The sequence below is a fragment of the Eutrema salsugineum genome, unplaced genomic scaffold (genome assembly GCF_000478725.1).
Source record: "Eutrema salsugineum unplaced genomic scaffold, Eutsalg1_0 scaffold_14, whole genome shotgun sequence".
Taxonomy (NCBI): domain Eukaryota; kingdom Viridiplantae; phylum Streptophyta; class Magnoliopsida; order Brassicales; family Brassicaceae; genus Eutrema; species Eutrema salsugineum.
Window position 1 is genome coordinate 1,300,206 of NW_006256877.1, and position 27,252 is coordinate 1,327,457.

Genomic DNA, 27,252 nt, shown 5'->3' on the forward strand with positions numbered 1-27,252 from the left:
CATCACGAGGGTACACAAACTTGTCAAGTGAGCTTCCATTCCTTTCAAACCCAAATATTTCATCAAGCTCCTTGAAACTGACCTTGTAGTGCACATTATCCATTTCAAACTCAATGTGGCCGAATCCTATGCCATGTAAACGCTTTGGATCTCTCTTGGGGTAGATGATGACCTCCAAGGTTGCAAGAAACTGCTGTGTAATCCCTTCATAGGCAACATCGCTCATCTCAAAGAACTTTGCCAAGCCCATATTCTCAAAAATGAGGGTCACGTCATCAAGTATCTCGAGTTTCTTCAGCAACTCCAAGTCAGGGAATCGACCTTGAGCCACTCTGATTGAGTTAAAGTGGTCCAAGTATTCCTCAGTGGTTGGGAAGTGCTCATACTCGGGCTCGGCCTTTGGTTCTTTCTTGGACTTTTTGTCACCGTTGTCTACATAAGGGACTAAGGCTCCGGGCTCGTCGTCATCAGATCCCACAGCTGCTTTCTTCCCGTTCCTCTTTGACTCGAGAGCTGGTGCAGAGTGAGCTCAGTATTTCTTGCTCGTTTGGGGGTTGGCTCGTCATCGGGTCGCATCAAGGGTTTCTTGCTGGTCTCTCCACTACGTGGCATGGCAACGGCTTTACCCTTCAAAACTCTCTTCTGGCCCGCACTTCTGTTTGTCTCGTGGGTAGGAACGGTTCGGTCTCCGGTCATCTGCAAGGGAGATTCTCAAAGAAACCGTCAAGGCCAAGTATATCGTTAAGCACATGTATCTCAAGATTGGCAAGTACAAAACTTTTTCTCTAGCAGAACTGATATTCATAGCTTTTTCAAACATCAAGGAAAGTAAGAACAAGCCAGAACAACCGATTAGAGACAAGTTATCTAGACATTTCAGCTCAAACACACAAATCATCATTAAGACCGATTCCAAGCGCATTTTCTCAAGAATTTTAAAAATTCAAGAATAAGTGATTTTAAATGCAAGGACCGGTTTTTCGTGTGTGGTCTACCCTGGTGGAATTTACAAAATTGTTCCCAAAGGCCGATATGCTCTAAAAGAATCGATTCCACATTTTAAAAATATTTAAGCTCGCAAAGAATGAAGGAAAAAGATGAGTTCTTTAAGATGCAAATACCTTTGGGAATGCAAGATTTAAGCTGAACGAGATGCTTATGCAGAGTAGACAACACCCTAACGAGTCTAGAACGCTTGGAATCACGCAAAATGAACGAGAAATGAGTGAGTTGTGTTCGTGAAATGCAGAGAAAAGAGTCTAGAGGGCAAACTCTGCGTTTTGGCCAAGTATGGAGGTCGGTATGGGCTGGAGCGCCCTTTCCAGCTGGCATTTGGACTGTTGTGGGACTGGTCCCCCCCTTCTGCTCCAGCTCCAGCCGTTGACTGCGCCAAAAACTACTTTGACCGAGTGTTCAAATTCAAAATGCCGCGCAACCCTTCAAATGGACGCGGTATGGGGATGACGTGGGCTGTACGGACCAAGCCAAATTTTCTCATGTTACTCTGATCTGCCTCGACTTGTTCCACCCCGAGGGTACCAAGCCGAGTTGTCTGAGCCCATGCCAACGAGTAAATCCCCATAGCTTTCACGTCTTTTCTTTGGACCTCGCAAAGCCTCTTCTTCGTTCTAAGTGTTTCATGTGTTCTTGCTTTTGATCATTTCTTGGAACCGAGTGCCTCGGCACGCTCCACCACGAGGGCATCATGCCGAGGTCACTTGTTTTTAGCAAAGAACACGTGAGGCTTGGGGGTTTGACTTAATTCATCAGGCCGTGTCTTTTTCAAGCTTTCTCTCACTTTCACCCTCAAGGTTCACTGTCTAACTCCTGAAACACTTAACAAACCCTTCAAAAAGCTTCAAATAAAAAGAAAAAGAAGATGAAAAACGAAATATGTACATGGATAAGCTTGGGGTGTCTCCAAGAGCACTTTGTTTAACGTCGCTAAGTTTGACTTTTCATACCTTTTCAGGCTGATTCCGGTTCAAGTAGAGGAACTGAGGTAGCTCCCTCCCTTGTTCTGATGCCAAGTAATGCTTTACCCTCTAGCCGTTTACCACAAAGCCTTGTCCATCTTTTCCTTTCAAAACCACGGCTCCATAGGGTCTTACTTCAAGAATTGTGAACGGACCGGACCACCTAGACCTCAGCTTCCCAGGGAACAGCTTGAGTCTTGAGTTAAACAACAGAACTTGGTCCCCTTCTTTGAACTCTCTCTTGTGTATCTTCCTGTCATGGAGCGCCTTGGTTCTTTCTTTGTAGATCTTAGAGCTCTCGAAAGCATCTAACCGGATCTCCTCAAGCTCATGAAGCTGTAAAACCCTCTTCTCTTGTGCGGTCTTGATGTCAAAGTTCAGAAGTTTCACTGCCCACAAGGCTTTGTATTCCAACTCAACCGGTAGATGACAGCTCTTCCCATAGAGCAAGTTAAACGGTGAGGTTCCAATGGGGGTTTTGTAGGCGGTTCTGTAAGCCCACAGAGCATCGTCAAGTTTCTTGCTCCAATCCTTCCTGGATGAGTTCACGGTCCTTTCCAAAATGGCCTTTATCTGACGGTTGGAAACCTCCACTTGGCCGCTGGTTTGCGGATGATAAGGGGTGGCCACCTTGTGCTTTACTTCGTGCTTCTTCAAAAGACTCTCAAGAGTCTTGTTGATGAAATGGCTTCCCCCATCACTGATGACTACTCTTGGTACTCCAAACCGTGGGAAGATGATACTCTTGAAGAGTTTTACCACCACTTTGAATCGTTGGTCGGAGATGCAACCGCTTCAACCCATTTACTCACATAATCCACTGCTACAAGGATATATTGATTCCCATATGAGCTTACAAAGGGACCCATGAAGTCAATGCCCCAACAGTCGAAGACTTCTACTTCAAAGATTGGGTTTTGGGGCATTTCATTCCTTTTGGATATGTTTCCGTGCCTTTGACAAGCTTCACACCTCGAGACCACTTCCTGGGCGTCTTTGAACATGGTCGGCCACCAGAAACCGCTCTGTAGAACCTTGGCAACTGTCTTGAACGCACCTAAATGACCACCATACGATGAGCCGTGGCATTCTTGTAGCACTGGATGGATCTCTTCTTCGGCCAAGCATCGCCTATAGAGATGGTCCTTGTTAAGCACGTAAAGATACGGCTCATCCCAATGATACCTCATCACATCTCTAAAGAACTTCTTCCTCTGATAAGTATCAAGGTCTGGTGGCTCTAATCCGCAAGACAAGTAGTTCACAAGATCCGCGAACCATGGAAGGCTTCTTTCCTTGATCGTATTGGCTTCCTCCACCTCTAAGTAAGACCGGACTAACATGAGATGTTCCTCGGGTAAAGCATCATCTATAGGGACCTATTCTTCAATCTTCAGCCTTAGAGGTGATCTGTGGCTCCGTTTTCAATGCCCTTCTTATCAAGTATCTCCATGTCAAATTCTTGGAGCAATAAGACCCATCTCAAAAGCCTCGGCTTAGCGTCCTTCTTAGACATCAGGTACCTCAAGGCCGCGTGATCTGTGTAAACCGTGACCTTTGATCCCACTAGATAACTCCTGAATTTGTCAAATGCAAACACAATGGCAAGCATTTCCTTCTCGGTGGTGGCATACTTTTCTTGAGCCGAGTCCAAAGTGCGGCTGGCATAGTAGATCACATGGAGCTTCTTATCTTTCTTCTGTCCCAAGACAGCTCCTACAGCATAATCAGATGCATCGGTCATCACTTCAAATGGTAAAGAACAATCAGGGGCTTGTACAATCGGTGCACTGATCAAAGCCTCCTTGATTCTCTTGAACGCTTCCTCACATTCTTCATCAAAGTTGAAATCCACTTCTTTGCACAATAACCTGGTCAAAGGCCTGGCTATCTTGGATAAATCCTTGATGAACCGTCTATAGAACCCAGCGTGGCCAAGGAAGCTTCTTATTCCTTTCACAGAATTCGGGGCTTGTAAGTTCACCATTGATATATTCATAAATTGCATCATTTAATGTACATATTCTAGTCAAAATCATGTCTCATTTGCATGCATTTTAGGTCTTTAGGCATTGTTTTAGGACTTAGGAGATTGCATTAGGTCCAAGAGAGTTTTGCATGTTTTGGAGTGTTAAACAGGTGCTTTTGGAGCCAATTTGGAGTGGATGATGTGATTCAGATGAAGAAATGGAGTTGGAATGATCAAAAATGGTGAAAAGGAGCAATTTTGGGTTTCTCGGCAAAATGGTGTACTGAAGGTCGAAGGTTCTCGACCAAAATCCTTCCCGCGGGTAGCTTTCTCGGCCAATAACACGTACCGCGGTCAAGTCTCTCGGCCAAAATCTCCGGGTGCAGACACGTTTCCGAAATCGCCTGTCCGGGGAACCTTCCGGTCAGATTTAGCTGTCGGAGTCTTCATAAAGGTTGGAGATAATTGAGTCAAGAGTTCATAACAGTTGGAATCAAGGCATTTGGACCACAGAACTGAAAGATATGGTAATCGGAAGACGAACAGGTCTCGCATTCATTCCGGAGCAATCCGATACCCCTGAATGATCGCCTGTCCGGGGAGCCTTCCGGTCCGATTCAGACGGCGGGTGCTTCATAGAAGTTGGAGAGAATTGCATCACGGTCTCTTAGCAAGTAGAATCGTGGAATTCGGACGCGTGAGCAGAGAGATAAGCTTGTCGGAAGGAACCCCAGTCTCGCAGGTATTCCGGACCGAGCAGATCAGTTCTAAAGGATGCGAAGGACGGTGCACTTCCAGGCCGATTTAGTTTCCGGGTCCTTCATGAGAACCATAGACATTTGAGCCTTCTTTCCAGAACGTCCAAGAGCATTCAATTCGGATCTATGAGCAGAAAGATACAGTCTCCGGAATGGACACATGTCTAGACGCCTCTCTCTGGTCGTGTACATGCACTGCAAAGATGTGCCCTCCAGGAAGCCTTACACTTCCCAAGCACCGAAGCTTTCTTCACAAAAGTTGGAGATAAATGAGTCCTCTGTCTTCTGCAACCAAAATCATTCAATTCGGACAAGTCTCATAGGAGTTACACTCTCCGGAATGCGAAGTGGTCTAAGCTGCTCTGGATGCTGCGAGTTGGAGAGGAAGGAGACCAAGCCGCAGCAACACTCGCAAATCACTTCGACTTGAGCCTGCGACCTAGGTGCAATAGAGACCAACCCGCACAGTTTGTACATTCCCCAGAAACCGCCTTAGCCCTGCGAGTTGGAGAGGAAGGAGACCAAGCCGCAGCAACACTCGCAAAACACTCCTACTTAGGCGTGCGGCTAAGACAAGGCGATTCAGGCTTCACAAGACAAGTCTTCATCTACTGCGACTTAGGTGTGCGACCTGGGACATACTGGACTGACCCGCAGGATTTCCACTTGACCCAACTGAGCCGGGTCAGTACCCAGTTTGTCCTGGGCTGACCCGGTCCATTAGCACTAGGTATATATAGTTTTTTGGGAGAAAAACCCAAGGAGATCATCTTCTCTCTTAGTTTTCTCTCTAGTTTTCTTTCCTTTTTAGTGTAAAAACGTTTTTGATTAAGAGAGATCTCAAGGATTTAATCAATCTAAGTCTGTTTCTCATCATCTCATCATCTCATTTCTGCTTCTAATCATGATTAACATCATCTCTTGCAAAAGATTAGATGTGTTCTTCATGATTAGTGAGTAGTCATATTTTAAGCTTCTAGGTGTGTAGATTAGGGTGCTTAGATGTAGATTAATGATTTTTTAAGCTTAGATTCTCTTCTCCTTTCCTTAGTTAGCTGATCCTAATGCTAGATCCTTGCACATCACTTGGGTCTAGAATCTGGGTTTTTCATGCACCAAAAGTGTTTGATGAAATGCCTGAATGAAAGCTAACTAAGGGTTTATGCATTAATGTCATGGGAATGATTGTTAAATGCATGAATGGCATATTAGAACTGTTTCTTAATGCTCATTGATTCATATTTCACAAATGATGATTTGGTTTGAAAATGGATTAGTGTAGAGGTTAGTGCCTTCATGAGAGGATTAATCTAGATTAGAGTTCTAAGTTAATTGGAATTTGAGATCATGTGATGCTTGCTTTATCTTTCTGTATAAGATTCAGTCTTTCTTAGCTCTTATTTTGATGCACAAAGAGGCTGTCTGGTCATGTTAGACTTGGAACCTTATGCTTGTTAACTGCTTATTCACTAATGGGAATTAGTCTTGAATTGGTAATTAACAAAGGGATTTCTGTCATGAGAATGAATTAATCTGAATTGGAAGTCTAGACTAAAGATTTGCAAGTGTTGCATTGTTTGCTTAGCATCATGAATTCACATTTAAAGCACCCTAATCAATGATCACATCTAGAGGTTTAGCTTTCTTTTTATTTGAATTTGAGTGTTTGTTTAGTTTCTCTTGCTTGTTTAATTCTTAATTACTGTTTGTTCTTGCTTGTTTTGTTATATGCTTTTAGATAATCTTGGTTACCAACTCATCTGCTTATTAGACTTGGATTAAGAATTGATCCTCATAGTTCTAGTGTCTAGAATCTCTCCATTTGGATTGATACCTCAAGTGCTACAATGACATGAGTAGTTGAGGAATTGATCAAGGATTGAAAAATTCCTACTATCAACCATCACCTCGATCTTGGCCTTATCCACCTCGATGCCTTTCTCTGATACCTTGTGTCCCAAGACAATGCCTTCTTGGACCATGAAATGACACTTTTCCCAGTTTAAGGCAAGCCTATGCTCCTCACATCGCTTGAGAACCTGAGAAAGATTAGCAAGACATTCGGAGAAAGAGGAGCCGTATACGGAGAAGTCATCCATAAACACCTCAACTTTCTCTTCAATTAGATCAGAGAAAATGTGCATCATACATCTTTGAAAAGTGGCTGGTGCATTACACAAACCGAATGGCATTCTTCTATAAGCATAAGTGCCATAAGGGCAGGTGAATGTCGTTTTCTCTTGATCTCGGGGGTCTATAGGTATTTGAAAGAACCCCGAGTATCCATCGAGAAAACAAAAATAAGGATGATTAGCTAACCGTTCAAGCATTTGATAATTAAATGGTAAAGGAAAATGATCTTTTCTTGATGCAGAATTCAATTTCCTATAGTCAATGCACATGCGATAGCCGGTTATAGTTCTTTGGGCTATGAGTTCATCCTTATCGTTTTTCACCACCGTGATCCCACCTTTCTTGGGCATAACGTGTACAGGAGATACCCACCGAGAGTCAGAGATTGGATATATTATCCCTGCCTCAAGGAGCTTTAGTATCTCCTTCTTAACCACCTCTTTGAGGTTCGGGTTAAGTCGACGTTGGTGCTCAATAGAGGACATGGCTTGGTCCTCTAGGTGGATCCTGTGGGTGCATATATCAGGAGAGATTCCTCTAATGTCAGCCAAGGAATACCCTATGGCTCTCCTGAATTTCCTTATTTCACTAAGTAATGCACGTTCCTCATGCTCAAGCAAGTTATCATTTATGATCACAGGAAAAGTAGAGTTTAGACCTAAGAATGCATACCTGAGCCCTGTTGGTAGAGGCTTGAGCTCAACAGGGGGTGCGTCTGCCTCATTCCAATCGGCATCAAAGCTGCATTGGCCCAGAACAGCTTCCTCGGCCTTTGCTTCATTCTCGCGCGGTTTACCATCGGCCTCGGTATGAGTTGTTACGGCCATGATATCCCGAGGTGTCTCTTCTTTTCCCTTTGACTCCTCGCTTTCTAGAATGTCGAGGCTGCTTGTGTGGAGCTCCAAAAACCTCGCCTCAGCTCCAAGTTCCCTCGGTTGGTCCAAAAGACGCTTGTACACTTCGCTTTGCTCATTCAAGTACCCGTGCTCGCTTTGTTCCCGCATTAAGACCACTTGTAACGGATCCTCTGCGTTCAACTCTTCAAGGAGCTCATCAGCCAGCTCCTCCATTACCTCCACATAGAAAACCTGACCTCCAATGGTCGGTTTCTTCATCATTTCCTTCACGTTGAACTTCATAGTCTCAGAACCGATGTGTAGTTCAATCATTCCTCCTCTCACATCTATTATGGCTCCTGCGGTTGCTAAGAACGGTCGGCCCAAGATGATAGGGTCTAATGGTTCCTCGTCCATCTCAAGAACTATGAAGTCCGTGGGGATTTCTATCTCACCGATCCTAAAAGGTAGATCCTCAAGCAACCCCACCGGTAATCTAACCGATCTATCAGCTAATACAAGAGAGATCTTGGCTGGCTTGTAGCTTTTGTATCCCAATCTCTTGGCCACCGTGTAAGGCATTAAGCTCACAGAAGCTCCAAGGTCACATAAACAGTTTGAGAACTTCAGGTGACCTAAAGCACACGGCAAAGTGAAGCTGCCCGGATCAGATAGCTTCCTTGGTATAGATCTTCTTTGTATTATGGCACTGCACTCATGGCTCAGTATCACCATACCCTGGAGCTCCTTTGTCTTGTTGAGGATCGCGTCCTTTAGAAACTTCCCAAGCTGGGGTATAGCTAAGAAAGCATCTATAATGGGTAAGGTGAGTTGCGTGTTCTCCAAGTGTTTCTCAAAGACCGCCTTGGCCTTGTCTAGGATTTTCTTTTTGAAACGCCCTGGGAACGGTATCTTGGGTTGATAAGGTGGTGGTGGAACATAGGGCTTTTCAAGCTCGGTTGTCTTTTCCACCTTTTTTCCTTTGTCCTTGATCGGTTCCTTCTCTAAGACCGTTTCTTTACACGCATCGTCTGAGGCTGCCTCCCCCTCTAATTGCTCATTGGCCTCAATGAGCTTTGTCTTAGGCGTTGGAGTTTGTAATTCCTTACCACTCCTCAATGTGATGGCGTTCACATACTCTTTAGGGTTCGGCTCCGGTTTACCTGGTAAAGCCGGGCCTCTTGATGATGTAGAAGCTTGATTCTGCTTAAGCTCTCTGATATCTTGCTGTATTGTCGCGTGCTGGCTCTCAACCCTTTGCTGGCCCTGTAACAGTTGCTGTAGTATCCAACAAACGTCGTTCCCCATTTGATTCTGACCCATTGCCTGAATCTGTTGTCACCCATCGGCTGCGGATGGAACCCTGGTGGAAACTTGTGTTGCTGCGGTTGGTTGTTGAAGTTGTTACTCTGAGCCGCTTGATTCTGCTGAGTGTAGCCGTGCTGTTGCCCACTGAACTGTTGCTTGTGCTGGAAGGTATTCTGAAAAGGAGCCTTTTGAGCATAGCTTTGTTGTTGTTGTTGAGCAGGGTACACTTGGTCTTGAGGGTTAGCTACATTCGGGTTTCTGTATGAGAGGTTAGGGTTACTGTTGTAGTTGTTAAACCGCTGATACCTCTGCTGATTCCCTATGTAATTCAGCTCCTCTTGTGTTAGACCATCTTCATTGACATTGTCAAAACTTGGCCCTTGCTCATCAAACTCGCATACAAAGTGTATTGGCTTTTGAGTCGCCATCAAAACCTTGTCAAGCTTACTCTGAAGCTCTCTTATATCCTTTTTCATGCGCTGTTCATCACTAGATCCCTCTGTACGGTTTGCTCTATCAAAGTCCTCTCCATACGTGTCATTAGACATGGCTAGGTTCTCAACTAGTTCCATTGCCGCAGTGATCTCTTTTCCAAGAAAATTCCCATTTGAAGCTGTATCGAGTTGGTTTCTGATCTTGGGGAGTGCACCTCGGTATAAAGTACTCAAGAGGGATGCCTCTGAGAAGCCGTGGTGTGGGCATTGGTTAGTGTAGCTTCTAAACCGTTCCCAAGCTTCACTAAAGCTCTCGTTATTGTGCTGCGTGAAACTTGAGATCTGATTCCTGAGCTTAGCCGTGCGTGATGTGGAAAAGAAATTTGATAAGAACGCCAGCTTACACTGCTCCCAGGTTTGTATAGAACCCCTCGGTATATTCTTTTCCCACTGGTGTGCTTTATCACCGAGGCTGAAAGGGAACAAGCGTAGCTTGAAGCTATCTTCGGAGACGCCATTTATCTTGGTTAAGTCGCAAACCCGATCAAATTGATCTAGATGCTCGAGAGGGTCTTCTCCAGCCAGACCGTGGAACTTTGAGTTTTGCACCATATTGAGCAGGGAAGCTTTAACTTCAAAGTTGTTGTTTTGAACTGGTGGAGCTTGAATCCCAGCTCGGTATTGGTGCGCATTAGCTCGGTCATTCTCTCCAACACAGATTGGAGGATGTTGTCTCTGAACTTGGGGCGGTGGCGGATGAACATGATGGGCTTGTTGTTCATTTCTATTCGCTTGGTGTTGGTTTTGCTGAGCAAGCCGTTCGTTTCTTTGAGCTTGTTGCTGATTAACATAGGCTTGTTGTTCATTTCTTCTTGCCTGCGCCTGATTAGCCTGAGCCTGGTGCTCGGCTGCCTGAGCCTGTTGCTCCATTCTCTGGTGTTCTGCCATTCCAAGTCTGTCAAAGTGCCGTTCTCTCTCGCGAGCTCGCCTTTCTAATCTGTCGATGTTATCGTCGTATGGGAAAAGCGATCCTGTGCTCCGAGACCTGGTATTCATGCACCTGAAAACAAAACAAGAACTCGGAAAGAAGTTAGTAAAACAAAGGAAAGAAAAGCTTGAACTCAAGAACAAACAAGAGACTAATGCTCCTACAAGTTGGCAACGGCGCCAATTGATAACTAAGAGTTTTCAGGCTCTTAGAAGGGTTATCAATCCCCTTGTCAAAGTAGTATAAGGGGTGTCAAACCAAGCTTGTAAACGAGACACTAGCCTATGTCATTTGTTTACTTAAGTCAAGACAAAATGATAAAAGTTTGGTGACGATGATTAACAGGCAAATGAGCAATAAAGTTAAATAAAAGCAGAGATTTAAACTAATCAAGATGCAAATAACAAACAGGTGATTCAGAAGATGGTAATGAATGATAAAGGCAGAAGCTTTAGACAGGATATTTGACTCGGGTGCTTCCAAGTTAGACTAAGGGGCTAATGAATCATTTTATCAAGCGATTTCATTTGACTTTGAACTCAAGGCACGTTAATCTTCTCATGAAAGTATTAAACGTCTAAACTGATCCTCTTTCATACAAAAATCCCTTTTGAGAAGCACGAATCAGTCAGCAATAAGAATCGGTTCAAAAACGTCATTTAAGAGAACAAACTATCACTCTCGCGATGAAAGACTCTTAAACCCTTAACCGAGTGGTTCAGACATTTCTACAAACACTTCTGATGCGAGATATGTTTCAGATCTTAACCTCAAGTGATGTGCTTGGATCCAGCTTAGAGATCTCGTCGGTTAAGGAATGAAACATGCAAGACTGGACACCTAAACCCATTAATCCACCTTGAAAGCACCCTAATCTACCTATCTAAAGCCGCTTAAACGACTACTCACTGATCATAACAAGCTCACTAAGTCCTTTACAAGACGTGTAGCTAGTCATGGTAAGGAGTTTGATGTTGGATGATAAAAGAAATAAAGAAAGAACAAGATTCCGATGCAAAAATGAGATATCGGATTAGATTAATCAAGTTTCACAAAAGAGGCAAGTTCTTAGAGCTAAAAACAGATAAGAGATAAGATAACTAGGTTTTTGGTCTCAAAATGTATTTATAGCAAAGGGAAAGTGTCGCGGGTCAGCCCGGAACAAACCGGGTACTGAACCGCCTTCTTGGGTTGATGGGTGAGTGCCACGGTGTGTCGGAAAGTGAAGCCGAGGTCTTCATGCCGAGGCTTGCACGTGAGTCAGGATCCAGATGAAGATCTCGTGAAGAACACGTCAAGAACATGCATGAACCCTAGTCTTTGATCTATCCTCACGTGTATCTTGAGCCATTCTGTTCTTGATTCTGGGTTCGTGACAAGGGACCTCGGGATAAAATGTCGAGGGGTCATGATGTCGAGGTGTTTGGGAGAACACAGTCCGGCATGCACGCCGGGGTCATTACACCGAGGTGTACTTTCAACACTTAGTCGTTTCCAGCTTCAGTTCTTACGTATGCATGCCTCGATCTAAACATGCCAAGGCTTTGGCACGAGGTCTAGTCCAGAATACTTCGAAGATATGAGCCTCGACTTGAGTGACGCCAAGGTAAAGATACCGAGGCTTGTGAAAATACTTAGCGCGTATCGCAACTCTTTTAGGCTTATATCGACCATGTCACCTTCCGGAAGCAGTAACTTTCAGCAGTAACTCCAATTGCTCTGGGACCAGTTCCACAGTCAAGATGACTCAATAAGCTCGAACTTTGGTGAAGAAACTATCGGAGCTTGGGGAGTGGAAGGCTTCCTGGATTTAACATCTTTGCGCCGCATTGAAATCACCGGAAAATAGACTTTTAGACCGATGTGAACTCCGGAGACCCTATCTTCCAAACCTTTGCTCCGAATTGAGCGATTCTAAATGCTCTGAGAAGATCTTCCATGGATCTCGAACTTTGGTGAAGACCGGGTAAGCTGGTTCGGTCTGGAGGGGCTCCGTCCGCCATGATCTTTGAAGTTCGCCGTTCAGTTCTCGGGTACGCGCAATGCTGGTGAATGCTCCGGAAGCCATATCTTTCTCTCCACTGGTCCGAATTGGATGATTCCAACTGTTCTGGAATCTTTGCTTGGTTATCTCCAACTTTGGTGAAGACCCTGCCAACTGATTCGGACCGGAAGGTTTCCCGGATTGCTGATCTCTGAATTGCGCGGGCAAGGACAACTTTTGGTCGTAAAAACCTTCCCGCGGTAAGAAAAATGGCTGAGGGCTGTGTACCGCGGTAAGCTTTTTGGTCGTAAAAATTCTTGCCTCGGTCAAAAACTTGTCCCGTGGTATTTTTGCACTCGATACTCGATTCTGGCCGATCGGTAAGGTTTTTGGCCGGTAATGAGCGTCCGGTAAACATTTTGGCCGAGGTTTCCGACCAGCCGGTACGAGATTTGGCCGAGAAATTCCTCCAAGCGGTTTTCACCATTTTTGACCCTTTTCTTCACCGTTTTCGTTTCTGTTCCTCTTCTTAGGCTCCAATTGGTCTCCAAAGCTCCTAATAAAGACTTCAAAATATGCAAAACTCTTTGGGACCTAATGCAAGCCCTAAGTCCTATTTTAACGCCTAAAGACTCAATTTACATGAGAAAACACATGATGAGGACTCTATAATGCAATCTAAATGATGTAAAATATAGACATATCAAATGCACAGTTCCAACTGATTTTGTAGTCATGAAGATGAAAAAGACCAAAGAGCTACCTCTTTTGCTTGGAACTCCATTTCTGAACACCACAGGAGCAAGGATGGACTTTGATACTCAAAGAGTGGTGCTTACTAAGGTGGATGATGAAGTATCTTATCCCCTTAAACCTCCTCTTGCTGGGTTTTGTGGGGTTATATCTGATGATTCTGATGAGTTGAAACACTATGAGATGACGTATGTGGGGAGTATTGGAACTATAGAAGAAGCTCAACCCCTTGCATCTGTTGAGAAGAAGAAATAATCCTTAGTAAGACCTGATCTTGAGTTTGAAGGAGATTTCTTTAGTGATGTTGAAGCTTGCTTGGAATCTTTTTCTCCCACACCAAGTGAGAAGGAGGTCAGCAGCAACAAAAGCAATGGTTCAGGGTCTCAAGACAAGAACCCAAGCACCAAATCATTCACTCTTGGGTCCTCTTCTCAAGTCTTAACTCTCACTCCATGGAAGTTTGATGGTGGAGCTGTGGAATACAAGGTTAAAGGCATTGGAGGATCAAAACTTTTTGCAAAAGTCAGGGCAATCCTCACACAAGAGCTCATAGACAAAGGGTCATCTGGTGTTCAAGAGCTGATGAACAGGGACCTAATGCTTGAATTCATGGACAAGACAAGGAGCATCAAAGCTCCTCCTCTCACTCACTAAGAAAAGAGTATGAAAAGTCAAACTTAGTGACTTAAAACAAAGTGCTCTTGGGAGACACCCCAAGCTTATCCTTGTACATAACTGTTTTTATTTATTTTTTTCTCTTCTTTTTCATGTTTTAGGATATTTTGATGGGTTTTGTTAAGTGTTTTCAGGTCTAAGGTAACTTAGGGATGTTGTGGTCCAATGACAATGTGAAAAGGAGTGTGAGAACAAGCTGAGGAAGGACTTAAGGAATGAAAACTGGTGAGCCGCCTGGTGTGCTACTTGGGTGTGCGAGTTGGACAAGGTCAGGTCCCATCTAGCACACCTGTTCGCAAATCACACCTACATGGGTGTGCGAGTCAGTTCTCCCCTGATCCAAGTAGCACACCTGTTCACAAATCACACCTACATGGGTGTGCGGGTTGGTGTCTTCTAGGGCCATGTAGCAGCAACAAAGAAAGCCAGAACTTTCACCAAGCTTTATGTGCGACTTGGGTGTGCGAGTTGGTCCAAGACAAGTCCATGCCGCACAAGGGAGTACAGGCCAAGCTAAACCCAACTCCAGTGATGTCTAGCCTCACCTGGTGCAGCTACTCACTCCACCTTTGCGTAAAAACCACACCAGGTATCACTCCAAACACTTGTAAATGAGCATTTAGCATTTTTCTTTATCTTTTGCATTTCATGTTTGATTTTTCCTCTTTCTCATGCTTTTATAACACAAGGGACTGTGTTATTTAAGTGTGGAGGAGAGGCTTTGTGTTTACTAACCATGTTTTCTCTTGTTCTTATTTTGATTTGCATCTTGAGTCTGCGTCTAGTGCTTATAAAAACCAAAAAAACTGAAAAATCAAAAAAATTTCACAAAAAAAAATGTTCATTCTAGTTGCATTTCACAATTTTAAGATTGAGTCTAGTTGCATCATATAGGTTTCATTGTGCATGGGAGTAATGATAGGTTCTTTCCTTGAGAGTACATCACTTTGAGAATTTGGATTAAATATGCTTGTGAAATGACTTCTGTGCTTGCAAGGCTTGAAATGGTTTGAATCTGAGAAGCAAGTTTGAATTGAACTCAACTCTAATAAGTGAAAACCTTGAACTTGACTTGAACTTATCTTGTGACGCATTGTTTGAATAAGCTTGTGGATACCTATATACATATTTGAGCTAGAATCCTGTTTTTACCACCCTCTTCCTTAGCTCAAATAGCTGAGTCCACATCTGGATCAGTTTTCCTCACCCTGAACCCATCCTTCCTTCAAGCCAAATGTTTGTGTGTGATTGAAAGGCCACCTTGGATCAAACTTAGAAGAAAGTGTTAGGTTTAGAGCGACAAGGGCAAGTCTCATTGAGTGTTAAGTTCCATCATCAAGGAGCTGAGAGATTTGGTGAGAACTAAGTGTGGGGGAATACTTGTTGGTGAGTGGAAAAAGGAGAGATGAGTGGAAATAAAAGGAGAATGGTGAGAACTAGGGGATAGAAAAAGAAAAGAAATCAGTCTTGGAGTTTTGAGTCAAAGAAAGTGAGCTCTAGTGTTTTGAAAAGAAAACGTCTAGCCTCAAGGTGAAAAGAAAAGAAAAGAAACCCAAGAGCTCAAATGTTTTAAAAAGAAAGAAAAAGAGGCTAGAGGTTACAAAAGAAAGTGAAAAGGAGCTATGTAAAGTTTGAACTCCAAGACTTGAGTGTGAAAATGAAAAGTGAGTCCCCTAGTGAGAGGAAAATGAGTGTGGAAAGTGAGGTTCTTGAGAGGTCGAGCAAGTGAGAAAGCTTTGAGTGTTGGGGGGGGGATGAGTCATAGCCCTTGTATGCATAGGTTGCTTTTTACCTTTAGCATTCTGCCAAAGTTTGATCATTCATAGAGAGATCCCCTTGCTGCATTGAACCCACTCAGGTGCTGATGAGATCATTTTAGTCTCATTACCTCACCCTAGCAAAACTCTGCTTGTTTGAACATTGCATCATTTGATCCACTTGGTAAAGAGCTTAATGAATGTCAAAGAGTTGAGGAATAGGAGAACTTGTGGAGATTACTGTTGAGTTGATACATCAGAGTATGGTCTTGCATTGCATATTGAGCATGAACTTGAATACTCTTAGTGGTCACTTCTCTCTTTCAAAGGAAAAATGAGCTCCCAATGCATTCAACATTTTCCTCTCATTTGTTCCTTTTTGCTTGAGGACAAGCAAAGGATAAGTATGGGGGAGTTGATATATTCATAAATTGCATCATTTAGTATACATATTTAAGTCCAAATTATGAGACTTTAGAGATGAGTGTAAGGAGACTGAGCAAGGTAGAGACTTCCAGAATCAAATTTTAGTAAGTCCACAATGCTGTGCGAGATAGACCTGCGAGTTGGACATGAAGTGGAACCATGTAGCACATGTGTTCGCAAATTACACCGACTTGGGCATGCGACTTGGGCAAAGAAGTGACCATCTCGTCCTGGTTGTGTGAGTTGAAGAGAAGGAAGCCTGAGCAGCACAAACATTCGCTGTTTACACCTAGATAGGCATGCGGCTGAGGCTGAGGGATTTATGGCGCACAAGGCTGCTTCTATGGCTGTGCGACTTGGGCCTGCGACTTGGGAAGCACCTGACCATGTCGCACACTTGAGACATGACCCATTTGAAGCCGGGTCAGAACCCAGTTTGTCCTGGGCTGACCCGGTCCGCAAGAGACACTATATATGTTTTTTAGGGTTTTTTCCAAGACTTAAGCTTTGTTTTCTCTTGTTTCTCTTTCCCCTTTTGTTAAAAAACGAGTTTGTTAAGAGATATCTCAAGGATTAATCCATCTAAGTCTGTTTCTTATCATCTCATCTTCTTATCTTTGCTTCTAATCATGATTAACATCACTTCTTGCAAAGGAAATGGTGTGTTCATCATGATTAGTGAGTAGTCTTCTTTTAAGCTTCTAGGTGTGTAGATTAGGGTGCTTTGATGTTTGATTTATGATGTTTAGGTTCTAGATTCTCATTTCCTTTCCTTAGTTAGCTGCTCCTAATTCTAGATCTCTCATTATAAGCTTGATCTAGAACTTAGGCATTTCTCCACCCACAAGGTGTTTGATGAAATGCCTGAATTAGCTAACTTAAGGGTTTATGCCTTTTTCATCATGGGAATGATTGTTAAATGCATGAATGACATATTAGAACTGTTTCTTAATGCTCATTGATTCATATTTCACAAATGATGATTTGGTTTGAAAATGGATAAGTGTAGAGGTTAATGCCTTCATGAGAGGATTAATCTAGATTAGAGTTCTAAGTTAATTGGAATTTGAGATCATATGATGCTGGCTTTATCTTTCCGTATAAGATTCAGTCTTTCTTAGCTCTTATTTTGATGCACAAAGAGGCTGTCTGGTCATTTTAGACTTGGAACCTTATGCTTGTTGATTGCTTATTCATCTAATGGGAATTAGTCTTGATTTGGTAATTAACAAAGGGAATTTTTTTCATGAGAATGAATTAATCTGATTGGGAAGTCTAGACTAAAGAATTGCAAGTGTTGCATTGTTTGCTTAGCATCATGAATTAAGTATTGAAAGCACCCTGATCAATGATCACATCTAGAGGTTTAACTTTATCTTTATTTGAATTTGAGCCTTTGCTTTGTTGTCTTGCTTGTTTAGTTCTTAATTACTGTTTGTCTGTTCTTGCTTGTTTTATTATATGCTTATAGATAATCTTGGTTACCAACTCATCTGTTTAGTTAGACTTGGATTAAGAATTGATCCTCATAGTCTTAGTGTCTAGAATCTCTCTATTTGGATTGATACCTCAAGTGCTACAATGACATGAGTAGTTGAGGAATTGATCAAGGATTGAAAGATTCCTACTATCAATATCAACTGCCCCACACTTGTCCTTTGCTTGTCCTGAAGCAAACAAGAACAAATGAGAGAGAGAGGTTGAATGCATGGGAGTTCATATTTCTTTAAAGAGAGATCATCATTAAAAGAATTCAAACCTCATTGTTCAAGTTACCAATTCTAGACTGCAATGCAAACTGGTTTACTCATAAAAATTAGCCATACTTGTCACCAAATGAACCAAACTCAAGCACAAACCTTCACAAGCATTCCTAACCTCAATCTTTTGACATTCATTTAAAGTTTCAAGTGGATCATGTTCATGCAAATCAAGTGAATTCATTTGGCTTGGGATTGGGTTTTGAGATTAAAATGATCTTAATCAAGTAACTGGTATTCCATGCAAGGGGATCACTCAAAAATTAGTAGACTTTAGTAAAATGCTAAGGGTAAAAAGCAATGGATGCATACAAAGATAGAACTGCATCTACTCCACACCCAAAATGCTTTTCACACTGAACTTTAAACCTCTCAAGATTCTTTCCCTAGTCTACTCACCCCAAATGGCATTTTATCCTTGACACTCAATCAGCTCTCATCACTCTCTTCATTTTATCTCTTAGGGGAATGCTTTCTTTAACAACTACTTAGTGAGTTTCTTTTCTTTAACACACAAGCTCTTCTTTAATTCAGCCTCTTTTTGAATCTTTTTTCTTTTTTTTTTCTTTTTTTCTTTCTTTTTATGAGACTCTTTTCATTTCAACACATGAGCTTTACATTTCAGCACATACTCACTTTCTTTCATTTAAGCATTCATTCCCCTAACCAATCCAGTTCTTTCCACTTTCATCACTCAGATTTTTTTTTCTTTTCAGCTCACACACTCAAAATCAATGCTCTCACTTTCACCTAAACCTAGACTAGCCCTTGATGTTGGACTAGTATCTACATGCAGCACTATCTTTGTCGCTCTAAACCCAACACTTTTTACCAAGTCTACTAGAAACAAGGCCTCACAAATCATGCACACAAGAAGGGTGTTTAGGCTTCAAAGAAAGGTTTGGCTAAAGGCAGGGAACTGTCTCAAGATGAGAGATCAGCTATTTGAGCTAGCAAGAGTGATAAAAAGGGATAAGAAAGCTCAAATATGTATGTGGTACCCATGAATTCACAATGATATGCACAAACATGATTATTAGATGTCAAATTCAAGGGTTCTCAATTAAGTAAGGTTGAGGCTATTCACAACTTGATTCAGCTAGCACAGAAGTATTGAGACACCAGTTCAAAGCATGGTTCACACTTGATTTCATACCAGTTTTGCAATGCCTTAAGGGACCAAGCTCTTAAAATGATGCTCTCTTCAAGAAAAAAATATATCATTACTCCCATTTGCATATGATGCAACCTATATGAAAATACAAACTAGACTCAACCTAAAATGTGAATGCAACTACATGAGCATTTTTTTGTGAAAAAATTTCAGATTTTTCAATTTTTATGGTTTTTATACGCACTTGGATGCAGACTCAAGATGCAAATAAAAATAAGAACAAGAGAAAAAATGATTAGTAAACACAAAACCCCTCCCCCACACTTAAATAACACAGTCCCCTGTGTTATAAAAGCATGAGAAAAAGGAAAAACAAACATGAAAAAGATAGACTAAGAAAATGAAAAACTAGATTCTTGAATGCTATGTACAGGTTTGGAGTGTTACCTTTTAGGGAATTGGAGACGGGGATGGACACTAAATCATCACCATAGACTAGCTGATGCACGTCCTTGGTCTCTGTCCAACACCTCTCAACCCTTAGACCATCAAATAACCTTGCACACACTTAACAAAAAGATCAAAAGGCTCCCAAAACATATAATTAAAATTGGAAATCAAATAAAAAGAGTATATACAATGATAGACATGGGAATGTCTCCCAAGTGCACTTTGTTTTAAGTCACTAAGTTTGAATTTCCATACCTTTTGCTTAGTGAGAGATAGAGAGAGTAGAGAAACTCCCTGGATTTTCTTTGAATTCAAGCCTCACCACTTTCCTCATGAGCTCCTCAATACCATCTTCACCTTAATTTGTCCTTCAGCCCTTGAGTGAGAACTGCTCTGACCTTTGAAAATGGCATAGACCCTCCTCTACACTTGACCTTATACTCAATCACTCCATCTTGATGAGTCAATGGAATGAGAGTGATAGTAGAGGATTTGTCTAGCAAAGTTTCTTCCTCCTTGGTCTTGCTTGGTTTCTTCTTGAAAATTGTAGGAGAGTGAGCTTCTTTAGGCTTCTTTATCTTAGACTTAGGACTTTCACCTTTCTCTTGAACCACTTTGCAAGAAACTTCTTTCCTAATTTGTGTAGAAGATTGAAGTTTCAAGCAATCCTCATCATCACTAAAGAACTTCTCACCATCAATGAACTCAAGATCAAGCTTTCTTTGGCGTTCTTTCTTTTTCTCACAAGCTCTAAGAGGCTGATCCTTCTCTTTCATTCCACAATTCCCCACATACTTCATCTCAAAGTGTTGAAACTCATCACAGAGACTTGGAGGCACATAGGCTGGACGTTCAATAGCCTTCTCTTCAGCAACAATCTGAACCTTGTTTCTAGAAGCTCCATGGACGTCTTTTATAGCAAAAACTTCAGTTTCAAGGGTCACCTCCCTACTGATTTGCTCAATGTCCTCATTGTCTTGTGAAGAAAGACCTTTAAGAGCAATGTCTTGTTGTGGACTATAGAGCAGACGTTCTATCTCATTTATAGCAGCTTCATGATCTTTGATCTCCATTTGATTCACTTCAGAGGTTAAACTCTCTATTTTGTTGGGGAGATCATTGTAAGAACTCTTCACTCTTCTGGTGATCTCATCTTGTCCCTTGAGAAGTTGTTGGAACATGCTGTTCAACTCCATTTCTTGAGGCTTTGAAGCAACTTGCCCATGTGGAACAAAATCTTGCTGAAAACAGAGCTCCACCTCACCTTGACCATCTTTACAAGCTTCAATATCAAGCTCATTGTATCTTTCATTACTCTTGGCCAAATTCTCAACAAGTAGCTCTCCTTGTTCTATGAAAAGATTTGCAAAACGCCCATTGCTTGCTACATCCAATGTCCCTTTATGCTCTATATCAACTCCCCAGTAGAAGATACTAAGGATAGCTTCTTGTTTGAACCCATGATGAGGACATTTTCTAGTGTATCCTTTAAGTCTCTCCCATGCTTCATCAAAGTCTCATGGGTTCCTTGTTTGAACCTCAAGATGTCTTTCCTAGCTTGAACAGTGCTTTGTATAGGGTAAAACCTTTCAAGGAAGATCATCTTGCAGTCATCCCAAGAATTGACCAAGTGAGATAGTAATGCTCTTTCCCATTTGCTTGCCTTTTCCCCAAGTGAAAATGGGAACAAGATGAGCTTGATACTGTCATGGGGCACTCCTCCAGTTCTAAATGTGTCACACAACCTCTCAAAGGAGTCCAAATGATCATATGGATTCTCCATTCCTAACCCCAAGAATTTAGAGTCTTGAATCAACCTAACCAAGCTTGCTTTGATCTCATAGGCCTCAGCTTCAATTGGAGGAGGGTGGATTCCATACCATTTTCCATGACAACAAGGACTGTCATAGCTTCCAATTGTTGGCTTTTTCTTTGGAGCTTGGCTTAGACTTGAAGCCAATTCTTGATGTAGTGGCAATTCTTGAGGTTTTAGAGCTTGGAGATTAATTATGCTCCCATGATTAGCCACCTCTTGAGGCTGTGGATCCTCTTGAATACCATTTTAATGGTTCACCTCCAACACCTCATATGCTCTTGTCTTCTCACTTCTCTTCAGCTTGTTTTGGTACCTTTGAAAGCATAAGAGAACTAAGGAAAACAAGTTAGTAACAATAAATAAAAATAAGTTCATCATCTCAACCAAAGATGAGGAAACAAGGTAAAAATAAAAGCTTAGTCTCAAGTAGAATCAAAATCCTAATGGCTAATGCTAAATCCCCATGGCAACGGCGCCAAACTGATAAAGGAATTTTTTTTCTAAATCAATTCCTTAATATGCTCATGTCATTGCAATATTAAGGTATCAATCCAAAGGGATTAAGATTAACACACCAAGAATACAAGAAATTATTTAAGCTAAGCAAATCAGGGGTTTTGGTTTGATTAACTACTGAACAAATGATTAAAATAAGCAATCAAACACTCAACCAAGATTAACAAGAAAAAAAAAAGCAAAAATAGAAGAGGTCAACAAAAGTCAACTTAAAAGTCAACAAAAGTCAACATAAAAAGTCAACAAAAGTCAATGACGAAAATTCAAATATCAACCAATAAAAAACAAGTCTTTGGGCAAGGTAATTGATTAGGGGATGTTTAATGATAACCCATGATGTGTACAAACTCACAATAATGCTTATCCTTAAGTCTAGAACTCTATTTTTGACTAATCCTCTCTCAAGGCACTAATCACTTTGTTAATTACCAAATTCAAGAACTAACTCTCATTAGTGAAATGAGCAATCAAAAGCATTATAAACAAGTTCCATTAACTAATTAATCACATTAGACATCCATTCTCATAGGCTAATCATGAAAAACTCTTGCTTAGTTCTTTGGGGAATTTCATCAAACACCTTGTGTTCATGAAATTCCCTAAGACCTTTGATTAACTATTTCTAGCCTAATCAAGCATTAAGAACACTAAACAAGAAAGAAAACTATGGATTAAGACCTAGACATCAAAGATTTAACATCAAAATCCCCTAATCTACCATGCCCAAAGACTATAAAGAACTCTACTCACTAATCATGATTAACACACCTAATTTTTTGCAAGAGGTGGTGTTAATCATGATTAGAAGCAAAGATAAGAATATGAGATGATAAGAAACAGCTTTGGAATGATCAAATCCCTTAGATATCTCTTAACAAACTCGTTTTTAACAAAAGGGGAAAAGAAAACTAGAGAGAAAACTAAGTAGAAGATAAGATGTTTAGGGTTTTCTCCAAAAAGCTATATATACTAAGTGCTAATGGACCGGGTCAGCCCAGGACAAACTGAGTACTGACCCGGCTCAGTTGGGTCTGGTGGCTGATGTGCGACATGGTCAGGTGCTTCCCAAGTCGCAGGCCCAAGTCGCACAGCTATAGAAGCAGCCTTGTGCGCCATAAATCCCTCAGCCTTAGCCGCATGCCTATCTAGGTGTAAACAGCAAATGTTTGTGCTGCTCAGGCTTCCTTCTCTTCAACTCGCACAACCAGGATGAATTATGGAGATAATATGTGTGCGAGATGGTCACTTCCTTGCCCAAGTCGCATGCCCAAGTCGGTGTAATTTGCGAACACATGTGCTACATGGTTCCACTTCATGTCCAACTCGCAGGTCTATCTCGCACAGCATTGTGGACTTACTCAAATTTGATTCTGGAAGTCTCTACCTTGCTCAGAGTCTCCTTAAACTCAACCCTAAAGTCTCAACTTGTTTCCAGAGCGTTGAACATTCATGGGTGCGAGTTAATCAAGTCGCAGTACCGTATCGCACAACCTAAGCCTTCTCGGACCACTTTGCATTGAGGGGAGAGTAACTTCCAGGATATGGCTCAAAATGGCATTATTTCAACTGAATTGAAAATGCAACTCAAATATCTAGAGCTTTTGTGAAGGGTTTGGGTTCCGGTGACGTCTTCAAGGGCTCCGTTCCACCGGTTCTTTAAGGCGCATCGCATAAGACCTGATCAGGCCGCGAGACATGTGTTCCTTCCGATGGCGATATCTCCCAGTTCACGGCTCAAAATCGTCTGCTTCCAAGTGTTCCGAAAACTAGACTCATTCCTCTTGATTCTTGATGAAGACACCGGAGGTTGAATCGCATTTCAAGTCCTTCGTCCCACGCGATCAAAGTGAGGGTTTTGTCTGCATCAAACCATCTGTCCGAGTTGCTGTACACAGGTGAGCGTTCCTCCATGATCCCAGCTCCAAGTTGCTCCCAAAAGTCTCCAAATGACCTGACAACACTCCAAAAATGCAGGACACTATAGGACCTTATGCAATTTCTAACTAAAGACAAAAGCAAAGACAAATATATGTAAAACTACCTAAATGTATCCATGAGACTCAATATTTGGACAAAAATGCAATCCTAAACATGAAAAAATATGAGTATATCAACTGCCCCACACTTGTCCTATGCTTGTCCTGAAGCAAACAAGAACAAATGAGAGAGAGAGGTTGAATGCATGGGAGTTCATATTTCTTTAAAGAGAGATCATCATTAAAAGAATTCAAAGCTCATTGTTCAAGTTACCAATTCTAGACTGCAATGCAAACTGGTTTACTCATAAAAATTAGCCATACTTGTCACCAAATGAACCAAACTCAAGCACAAACCTTCACAAGCATTCCTAACCTCAATCTTTTGACATTCATTTAAAGTTTCAAGTGGATCATGTTCATGCAAATCAAGTGAATTTATTTGGCTTGGGACTGGGTTTTGAGATTAAAATGATCTCAATCAAGTAACTGGTATTCCATGCAAGGGGATCACTCCAAAATTAGTAGACTTTAGTAAAATGCTAAGGGTAAAAAGCAATGGATGCATACAAAGATAGAACTGCATCTACCCCACACCCAAAATGCTTTTCACACTCAACTTTAAACCTCTCAAGATTCTTTTTCTAGTCTACTAACCCCAAATGGCATTTTATCCTTGACACTCAATCAGCTCTCATCACTCTCTTCATTTCATCTCTTAGGGGAATGCTTTCTTTAACAACCACTTAGTGGGTTTCTTTTCTTTAACACACAAGCTCTTCTTTAATTCAGCCTCTTTTTGAATCTTTTTTCTTTTTTTTTCTTTTTTTTTCTTTTTATGAGACTCTTTTCATTTCAACACATGAGCTTTACATTTCAGCACATACTCACTTTCTTTCATTTAAGCATTCATTCCCCTAACCAATCCGGTTCTTTCCACTTTCATCACTCAGATTTTTTTTTTTCTTTTCAGCTCACACACTCAAAATCAATGCTCTCACTTTCACCTAAACCTAGACTAGCCCTTGATGTTGGACTAGTATCTACATGCAGCACTATCTTTGTCGCTCTAAACCCAACACTTTTTACCAAGTCTACTAGAAACAAGGCCTCACAAATCATGCACACAAGAAGGGTGTTTAGGCTTCAAAGAAAGGTTTGGCTAAAGGCAGGGAACTGTCTCAAGATGAGAGATCAGCTATTAAAGCTAGCAAGAGTGATAAAAAGGGATAAGAAAGCTCAAATATGTATGTGGTACCCATGAATTCACAATGATATGCACAAACATGATTATTAGATGTCAAATTCAAGGGTTCTCACTTAATTAAGGTTGAGGCTATTCACAACTTGATTCAGCTAGCACAGAAGTATTGATACACCAGTTCAAAGCATGGTTCACACTTGATTTCATACCAGTTTTGCAATGCCTTAAGGGACCAAGCTCTTAAAATGATGCTCTCTTCAAGAAAAAAATCAATCATTACTCCCATTTGCATATGATGCAACCTATATGAAAATGCAAACTAGACTCAACCTAAAATGTGAATGCAACTACATGAGCATTTTTTTGTGAAAAAATTTCAGATTTTTCAATTTTTATGGTTTTTATACGCACTTGGATGCAGACTCAAGATGCAAATAAAAATAAGAACAAGAGAAAACATGATTAGTAAACACAAAACCCGTCCCCCACACTTAAATAACACAGTCCCCTGTGTTATAAAAGCATGAGAAAAAGGAAAAACAAACATGAAAAAGATAGACTAAGAAAATGAAAAACTAGATGCTTGAATGCTATGTACAGGTTTGGAGTGTTACCTTTGGAGACGGGGATGGACACTAAATCATCACCATGGACTAGCTGATGCATGTCCTTGGTCTATGTCCAACACCTCTCAACCCTTAGACCATCAAATAACCTTGCACACACTTAACAAAAAGATCAAAAGGCTCCCAAAACATATAATTAAAATTGGAAATCAAATAAAAAGAGTATATACAATGATAGATATGGGAATGTCTCCCAAGTGCACTTTGTTTTAAGTCACTAAGTTTGAATTTCCATACCTTTTGCTTAGTGAGAGATAGAGAGAGTAGAGAAACTCCCTGGATTTTCTTTGAATTCAAGCCTCACCACTTTCCTCATGAGCTCCTCAATACCATCTTCACCTTTGTCCTTCAGCCCTTGAGTGAGAACTGCTCTGACCTTTGAAAATGGCTTAGACCCTCCTCTACACTTGACCTTATACTCAATCACTCCATCTTGATGAGTCAATGGAATGAGAGTGATAGTGGAGGATTTGTCTAGCAAAGTTTCTTCCTCCTTGGTCTTGCTTGGTTTCTTCTTGAAAATTGTAGGAGAGTGAGCTTCTTTAGGCTTCTTTATCTTAGACTTAGGACTTTCACCTTTCTCTTGAACCACTTTGCAAGAAACTTCTTTCCTAATTTGTGTAGAAGATTAAAGTTTCAAGCAATCCTCATCATCACAAAAGAACTTCTCACCATCAATGAACTCAAGATCAAGCTTTCTTTGGCGTTCTTTCTTTTTCTCACAAGCTCTAAAATGCTGATCCTTCTCTTTCATTCCACAATTCCCCACATACTTCATCTCAAAGTGTTGAAACTCATCACAGAGACTTGGAGGCACATAGGCTGGAGGCTCAATAGATTTTTCTTCCTTCTTGAGCCTTTGTTTGGCCTTCTCTTCAGCAACAATTTAAACCTTGTTTCTAGAAGATCCATGGACGTCTTTTATAGCAAAAACTTCAGTTTCAAGGGTCACCTCCCTACTGAGTTGCTCAATGTCCTCATTGTCTTGTGAAGAAAGACCTTTAAGAGCAATGTCTTGTTGTGGACTATAGAGTAGACGTTCTATCTCATTTATAGCAGCTTCATGATCTTTGATCTCCATGTGATTCACTTGAGAGGTTAAACTCTCTATTTTGTTGTGGAGATCATTGTAAGAACTCTTCACTCTTCTGGTGATCTCATCTTGTCCCTTGAGAAGTTGTTGGAACATGCTGTTCAACTCCATTTCTTGAGGCTTTGAAGCAACTTGCCCTTGTGGAACAAACTCTTGCTGAAAACAGAGCTCCACCTCACCTTGACCATCTTTACAAGCATCAATATCAAGCTCATTGTATCTTTCATTACTCTTGGCCAAATTCTCAACAAGTAGCTCTCCTTGTTCTATGGTAAGATTTGCAAAACGCCCATTGCTAGCTACATCCAATGTCCATTTATGCTCTACATCAACTCCCCAGTAGAAGATACTAAGGATAGCTTCTTGTTTGAACCCATGATGAGGACATTCTCTAGTGTATCCTTTAAGTCTCTCCCATGCTTCATCAAAGGTCTCATGGGTTCCTTGTTTGAAGCTCAAGATGTCTTTCCTAGCTTGAACAGTTCTTTGTATAGGGTAAAACCTTTGAAGGAAGATCATCTTGCAGTCATCCCAAGAATTGACCAAGTGAGATGGTAATGCTCTTTCCCATTTGCTTGCCTTTTCCCCAAGTGAAAATGGGAACAAGATGAGCTTGATACTGTCTTGGGGCACTCCTCCAGTTCTAAATCTGTCATACAACCTCTCAAAGGAGTCCAAATGATCATATGGGTTCTCCATT

At 41.4% G+C, this 27,252-nt stretch overlaps 3 non-coding genes across 3 annotated transcripts; all 3 read left to right on the top strand.

Moving 5' to 3' along the window:
* The first annotated feature begins 9,664 nt into the window (after window positions 1-9,664).
* LOC112088659 lies at window positions 9,665-9,771 on the top strand. The gene has a single exon (XR_002900604.1). It is a non-coding gene; the product is annotated as a small nucleolar RNA R71 (small nucleolar RNA).
* Window positions 9,772-20,776: 11,005 nt separating this feature from the next.
* On the top strand, window positions 20,777-20,881 carry LOC112088700. Its single transcript, XR_002900645.1, has one exon. It is a non-coding gene; the product is annotated as a small nucleolar RNA R71 (small nucleolar RNA).
* Window positions 20,882-26,922: 6,041 nt separating this feature from the next.
* Window positions 26,923-27,028, top strand: LOC112088667. The gene has a single exon (XR_002900612.1). It is a non-coding gene; the product is annotated as a small nucleolar RNA R71 (small nucleolar RNA).
* The last annotated feature ends 224 nt before the right edge of the window (window positions 27,029-27,252 follow it).